We start from the raw sequence: 7,926 nt of genomic DNA on the forward strand, positions 1-7,926 counted from the left end.
TGCAGTGTGGGAGATCTGGGTTCGATCCCTAGGTTGGGAAGATCCCCTAGAGAAAGGAATGACAACCCACTCCAGTATTCTGGCCTGGGGAATGTCATGGATTCAATAGTCCATGAGGTCACAAAGAGTCGGACATGACTGAGTGACTTTCACTTCACTTCCCTTCTGTATTGAGAGGCGGGGCTCTGCTACTTCAGGTCACTGGAAGAGGGAAGGGCTCCTTAGGGCTACAATACGCCTCCTTGGGTTTCTGCAGAAACTTCCCTTAAACTTGGATAGGATAGATCCCACCCCGGCCCTAATATTTTTTGTTTGTTTGGTTTTGGTTTTGTGGCATGTGGGATCTTAGTTTCCCTGACCAGGAATTGAACCTGTGCCCCTCACTGCCCCCACAACACAGAGTCGTAACCATTGGTGTGGTGTGTATGCTTGGGCATGTCTGACTCTTTGTGATTCCAAGGACTGTAGCCCACCAGGCCGCTCTGTCCACGGGATTCTCCAGGCAAGAATACTGGAGTGGGTTGCCACTTCCTTCTCCGGGAGATCTTCCCACCTAGGGATTAAACCTGTGTCTCCAGCATCTTCTGCATTAGCTGGCATTTGCCGCTGAGCCACTTGGGAAGCCCCGTAACCACTGGACCACCAGGGAAGTCCCCCAGACTGCATACTTTGGGGGCTTCTGCCCACTTATCAGCTGGTCAAAGGCCTCTGCATGGCCAGGAGTCTTAGAGCTTAGAGGATGGTCCAGAACCCAGGACCCCTGGAATTCCCTGCCCAGATAGCCTGCCCTCGGATTCCAGGGTGGACGCAGGCCTCTTTCCTGATAGTCCTCTGTGGACTCCACTGCCTGAGGGCCTCCCTGGTCTGCAGAGTGGCCAGGGCTGTATGCAGGGTGGGCGAGGGGAAGGCGGGGATGTCTGCCTGCGGGCACGCTAAGGGCCCCCACAGTATTGGATGGAGCTGGGGGCAGGCCAGGGAGTCAGGCTTGGAGCTTACTGTGGATAGAAACCCCCTGAACCCCACGTAGCATTGTCCCCTGTAGGCCCTGTGTAGACAGTGCAGCCCAGACACACATGTGTCTTCCTGCATCTTCTGTGTGTGTCTGCTGTGTGTGTGTCTGCGGTATGCCACCTCAGCCTCTGCATGCCTGGCTTCTCTCCTGGAAGCCAAGATTCCCAATGAGGGGGAATTCCTCAGAAACAAGAAGGAAATGCCTCAAGAATAAGAAGGCCTTAATAGTAATAGATTCTTTATGGCCACAAGGTGGGAGCAACTGTCCCCTCCCCCTGCGATGGGACCCTGGGCCTTGAGGAAACCCCTTTGGGTCTTATGACAGCCTGTCTCTTTTCCTTTGTCTGCACTGGATGTACAATTTCTTACAGTGACAGGAAGGCACCATGGATGAAGTCCATCATTCCCAGAAGCAGGGCTTTCCATGGGGCCAGTATGTTCATTGTAAATTCTGATACTTAGTCTCTGTTCTTAACTTAGCTCACCTTGAAGTTTGTCTTTCTGGATCTAGCAGGGAATTGCTTTATGCCTCAGATTTTCATTTTCACCTTGTCTTTTATAAACCTGTAGCTGTGTATGTATGTTCCGTGGACCACCTAGTTATGCTGTGATGTGCTGGTTTCCAGATGTTATCCCCAAGAAGCAATGGCAGCTCTGCTTGGGGAGTTCATGATGGCTCGCTGTTTCAGGGAGCGTCGTAGAAAGTTATGCCCTGTTTTCACTCCTGGCGCACCTAGTCAGCAGACCAGACCGGTGGCCGTGGGGTGACTGACCGAGGCTTCCGGTCACCCCACCCCTCCGTGACTGCCTGGGTCAGACAGCACCCTGGGTCAGACAGTACCTTGGGTACCTCAGTGCACTGCTGCACCTCTGCACATCAGCTGGAAGCTGCTATGGAGACGATGTCAGCAAGTCTGGGAAATTTCATACATAATAAAGGCAGGGGGCAGGGGGGCGCTTGTTCATTTACTGGGGGAGTTAATCATCTCATTTTATGTGGAAAATTCACCTGAAAAATAACGTGGTGGAATAAATCGGTGACTGTAGATATTTTCTAAAAGGATAATTTTTATTTATTTTTCTTTATCGGTGTTTTGTTGCTTTACAGTGTTAGTTTCTGCTGTACAGCAAAGTGAGTCAGCTATACGGAGTCTCTCTTGGATTTTCTTCCCATTCAGGTCACCACAGAGAATTGAGTAGAGGTCCCTGTGCTCTTCAGCAGGTTCTCATTAGTCGTCTATTTTATACACGGTATCGATAGTGTGTGTATGTCAATCCCAGTCTCCCAGTTCTTCCCACCCCATTTCTTCCCTTGGTATCCATACATTTGTTCTCTATGTCTGCGTCTGTATTTCTGGTTTGCAAATAAGTTCATCTGTATCATTTTTCCAGGTTCCACGTATACGTGTCAATATATTAAAAGCAGCAAGGAAAAAGCAACAAATAACAAATAAAAGGATATATTGAATTACATTATAAATCGATTTCAAAACACCATTTTTGAAATCTTTGCTGAGTTTCCTCTGGATAAGGGGGGTGATGCTGACCCAGAATTCCTTGTGGCATTGAACTGCTCCATCCAGCTCCTGCTCCCCAGTCCCTCGAGCCTCCTGCCCCCTCCAGCTGTGAGCCTTTGTCCCACGCCTTAAGCACTGGTCCACCTTCGCCCGGGTAAATCTCAGCTATCTCCAGCCCCCAGGGATGGCTCCCCTCTGTCTGTTCTCTGACTCACAGGCAGTGTATGCTTCTCCTGCATCATTCCAGGTGGGTGTTGGTCCCTTTCTGGTCTAGTGCAAAGACGGTGGGTGGGTTCCTTCTTCCCTCCCTCCCTCTCTCTCCCCTTCCTTCCACCCTGACTTCTACAAGTGTTATTGAACTCTTAGCACGTGCAGGATGTGTAAGGGTGGGTCCTCCTCCGAGGAGTGCAGGCGACTCAGTGGGTCTGCCCTGCACCCTTCTTCCTTGGCTGGGCAGGGAGTTCCAGTGACTGGGGCAGCCGGCCAGTGTGGCCAGAGCTCTGCATCCCTAAGGCACCCAGTGCAGGGTGTCAAGGAGAGCCTGTGTAACTTGGCACTCCTAACTGTGGAGGAAGGGGCTGTGCAGGAGCCCGTGGGAGAGGCTGTTGATCACAGAATCCACTCAGAGCTGATCAGAAGTCACAGGAGAAGCTGCCCGACTAGGAAGGATCGGATTGAATGACAGTCGTGGGAAGCACTGTAGAGGTAGCATGGAGGCAGAAGGACACAGGGTTTACAGATGAGCCAGGAGCGGAGACAGCCCGGAGCTGACGGAGGACAAGGGCTGGGCCCTCATTCTAGGGAGTTGGCCCAGAGCAGGGGTGGGTGGGGGCCGTGTGCTGTAGAGCCGTCCAGTAAGATGGGGACTTGGAGGCGGGGGTCCCTTCACGTGGAGCGACTAAGAGCCTGTGGTGGCCTAGGTGACACATTTCACAAGGTCTGTGAGACTGGGGAGCAGAGGGCAGGCCATTCGGAGTGGATATGAAAATCCTTTTAAGAAGTTTCTGGGGCAAAGAGGAAGAGGAAAAATGAAGTGGTTAGGAGGGTGTGGTGTCCACTTCTCTGCAGAAGATTTTCTGGGCTTCCCAAATAAATCCGTTCTGCTCATCCATCCTCCCCTTAAGGCCCCGCTCTGTTAATTTCTCCCTGAGATCGTCCACAGGGCTCCGATCAGTTCAGTTCAGTTCAGTCGCTCAGTTGTGTCCGACTCTTTGTGACCCCATGAATCGCAGCACGCCAGGCCTCCCTGTCCATCACCAACTCCTGGAGTTCACTCAGACTCACGTCCATCGAGTCAGTGACGCCATCCAGCCTTCTCATCCTCTGTCGTCCCCTTCTCCTCCTGCCCCCAAAGCCTCCCAGCATCAGAGTCTTCTCCAATGAGTAAACTCTTCACATGAGGTGGCCAAAGTACTGGAGCTTCAGCTTTAGCATCATTCCTTCCAAAGAAATCCCAGGGCTGATCTCCTTCAGAATGGACTGCTTGGATCTCCTTGCAGTCCAAGGGACTCTCAAGAGTCTTCTCCAACACCACAGTTCAAAAGCATCAATTCTTTGGCGCTCAGCCTTCTTCACAGTCCAACTCTCACATCCATACATGACCACTGGAAAAATCATAGCCTTGACTAGACGGACCTTTGTTGGCCAAGTAATATCTCTGCTTTTGAATATACTATCTAGGTTGGTTTTCTTCCAAGGAGTAAGCGTCTTTTAATTTCATGGCTACAACCACCATCTGCAGTGATTTTGGAGCCCAAAAAAATAAAGTCTGACACTGTTTCCACTGTTTCCCCATCTATTTCCCATGAAGTGATGGGACCAGATGCCATGATCTTCGTTTTCTGAATGTTGAGCTTTAAGCCAACTTTTTCACTCTCCTCTTTCACTTTCATCAAGAAGCTTCTTAGTTCCTCTTCACTTTCTGCCATAAGGGTGGTGTCATCTGCATATCTGAGATTATTGATATTTCTCCCGGCAATCTTGATTTCAGCTTGTGCTTCTTCCAGCCCAGCATTTCTCATGATGTACTCTGCATGTAAGTTAAATAAGCAGGGTGACAATATACAGCCCTGATGTACTCCTTTTCCTGTTTGGAACCAGTCTGTTGTTCCATGTCCAGTTCTAACTGTTGCTTCCTAACCTGCATATAGGTTTCTCAAGAGGCAGGTCAGGTGCTCTGGTATTCCCATCTCTTTCAGAATTTTCCAGAGTTTATTGTGATCCACACAGTCAAAGGCTTTGGCGTAGTCAATAAAGCAGAAATAGATGTTTTTCTGGAACTCTCTTGCTTCTTCTATGATCCAGCAGGCTCCCATCAGCTGTGGTCATTCTGAGCCCCTCAACTGGAGGGGCTTGGGGATGGGTAGATCCTGGAGGCATGTCTTTGATCTGGTGTCTTATGCTTCAGGGTGATGAGCTCTGACACCTTGATGCTATGCCCTGTGCTTTCTCACAGTAAATCCAAAGTGAGTGGATGGAAACAAGGGTGGCGTTTAGCACATTTAGTCTATGCACAAGGTTTGGCATTGACTTAGGCTGTTTTACCCATTGGGCATTGAAAGCCCTTATGCTGAGGCTTTCCCAGCTTCTCAGAGGCCCAAGGAAATGATACAGACCTGAGAAAAGATAAAATATCAGACTCCAAAATACTAAAAGTAAACTGCAGACCCGGGAGTGGATGATGAACTGGCTGCAGGACGTCTCAGAAGGGCAACCCCATCTCAGCTTTCTGAAGTTTTCTCCAATTATGTACCCCTTCATGGATCACAGCCTTGTCATGACTGAGGGGCTTACATAACTCAGTGAGACTATAGGCCATGCAGTGCAGGGCCACCTAGACAGAGAGTCCCCTGGACTGTAAGGGGATCAAACTAGTCAGTCTTAAAGGAAATCAGCCCTGAATATTCATTGGAAGGACGAATGACGCTGAAGCTGAAGTTCCCATACTCTGACTACCTGATGCAAAGGGCCAATTCACTGGGAAAGACTGAGGGCAGGAGGAGAAGAGGGCAACAGGGGATGAAGTGGTTAGATAGCATCACTGACTCAGTGGACATGAATTTGAGCAAACTCCAAGAGATAGTGGAGGACAAAAGAACCTGGGATGCTGCAGACCATGGGGTCAAAAAGAGTTGGACATGACTGAGCAACTGAACAACACAACCTCAGCAGCAAATTATGTAATTTGGGATGTAGGTGTTAAAGAAGAGTGGAAAGGAAGAGTGATGATTCGTAGAGGAAGCTTGTTTTTAAACAGGGCCTGGAAGTTTCTCCTGGTACCTGGAGAGTTTTTCGGAGCATTATTCTCAAGGTGCCTTAAGGTATGGGCTCCTTGAGGTGGTTTGACTCATTCCTGTGCCATGGTGTACAGCAAAATGCCAGGTGTGTGTGTTTAGTTAAAGCAAACTAAGGGTTGTCAACCTCCGTACTCCTCACCCCGACCTGATTTCCTGAATCTGTTTTCTTAAAGGACGTGCTCTTTAAACGCGTGACTCATCTTTGCAAGCTTGTTTTGTTATTTTGGACGCCTTGAGACCTGTGCAGTGGTGGATGACTTACCCGTCTCCATTCCAGTTCACGCTCGTGTGTGCTCTTCCTTCCCCAGGCAGCTGTGGCCACTGAAGATGCAGACTCCCTCCTAAGAAGTGTTCCCGCCTCCTACAGGAAAAGACCTTCTCCACAGTGACCAGGCTGGTTCACCCCAGGGCTTCACCTGCTTTCTCTCATCAACAGTGGGAAGCCTCCCACAGTGTTTAAGGTAGCTCTGGACTATCTCCCACTGTATATAAAATATTGTGTTTTTGTCGGTGTGTTTTCCTCTGGGACAGCTCCATGGTTTTATCTGACTTCTGAAGGGGTCTGTGACCCTAGGAAGAATCACTGCCCACCCACTTCCCCAGGGTCACCCCTCTTTAGCTCCAGCTGTGATCTTGTGATGCTGTTCCCAGCGCAGGCCTGAGCTGTCTCAGCTCCAGGTTGGCCGTCTCCCTTGTGGATTTCACATAACTTTCACCTAACTCTCCTGGTCGCAGGATCTGTCATGTGGTTCCAGGAGACCCAGGCTGGTGGTGCAGTGAGTGACACCCCCGTGGGCATCTCCTCGGCTCTGTGGGTACTGGACCCCACCCTCCTCACCCTGCCCTGCCCTTTGCTGGCACCACACGCGTGGCTCAGGGCCGGCGGGTCCCAGACCCACTCAGTCACTGCTTCTCTGGCTCGCCTCCAAGTGAGTCTCACATATCAGATATGCCTGCCTTTGTCCATCTGTCTCTGCTGGCTGCTCATGCCTGCATCCCTGCTCAACCTGGATGGCCCCTCCTTGGCTGCCTGTTCTCTCTGCCTCCTCACTCACTTTCCGTTTATATTTCACGTGAGTGTCAAAATTTCCATTAAAAAAAAAAGAAAATCTGATCATACACTACTCTGTGGCTTAAAACCTTTCAATGGTTGTTTTGCCACCTACAGATTCCAGTCCCCAGTCCTCAGCAAGGATCTGCATGTTCTGGGCACTTTCCGCCTCTCTAAGCTTTGCCGCTTTGCACCTCAACTCTGACTTATGGACAGGAATGTGATGAATCTCCCCTGTGCTCTCCCCCCATGAGGCTCACCTCATGCCCTGGGCAGCTGTCCACATCATGGTGTGACTCTGTGGACATGCCCATTCTCCCTGCTGGCGGGTGAGCTCCTTGAGCCCCTGGGTCTGTATTTCTAGTCTTGTTCTCAGGACCAAGTATAGACATAGATACGCAGTTGTTGGATTGTGTCTAACTTTTTGTGACCTGATGAACTGCAGCATGCCAGGCTCCCCTGTCCTCCACTGTCCTCTGGAGTTTGCTCAAACTCATGTCCATTGAGTCAGTGATGCTATCTAACCAACTCATCTTCTGCTGCCCCCTTCTCCTCCTGCCCTCAGTCTTTCCCAGCTTCAGGATCTTTTCTAATGAGTTGGCTTTTCACATCAGGTGGCCAAAGTGTTGGAGCTTCAACTTCAGCATCAGTTCAGTTCAGTCGCTCAGTCATGTCCGACTCTTTGCAACCCCATGAACCGCAGCACACCTGGCCTCCCTGTCTATCACCAACTCCCGGAGTCCACCCAAACTCATGTCCATTGAGTCGGTGATGCCATCCAACCATCTCATCCTCTGTCATCCCCTTCTCCTCCTGACCTCAATCTTTCCCAGCATCAGGGTCTTTTCAAATGAGTCAGCTCTTCACATCAGGTGGCCAAAGTATTGAGGTTTCAGCTTCAAAATCAGTCCTACCAATGAACACCCAGGATTGATCTCCTTTAGGATGGACTGTTTGGATCTCCTTGCACTCCAAGGGACTCTCAAGAGTCTTCTCCAACACCGCAGTTCAAAAGTATCAATTCTTTGGCGCTCAGCTTTCTTTATAGTCC

General features: G+C 50.1%; 1 protein-coding gene across 5 annotated transcripts in view; it reads left to right on the forward strand.

The window, feature by feature from the left end:
* IL1R1 (interleukin 1 receptor type 1) overlaps nucleotides 1–7,926 on the forward strand; it is an 86,955-nt gene that overhangs the window by 42,974 nt on the left and 36,055 nt on the right. For all 5 annotated transcript variants that reach the window (XM_040223812.1, XM_040223814.1, XM_040223813.1 and 2 more), the window contains exon 2: nucleotides 6,133–6,285. The gene's annotated coding sequence lies outside the window, so the exon portion shown is untranslated. The remainder of the gene's footprint in view (nucleotides 1–6,132; nucleotides 6,286–7,926) is intronic.

This window comes from Oryx dammah, unplaced genomic scaffold (genome assembly GCF_014754425.2).
Source record: "Oryx dammah isolate SB20612 unplaced genomic scaffold, SCBI_Odam_1.1 HiC_scaffold_25, whole genome shotgun sequence".
In the NCBI taxonomy this organism is placed as follows: domain Eukaryota; kingdom Metazoa; phylum Chordata; class Mammalia; order Artiodactyla; family Bovidae; genus Oryx; species Oryx dammah.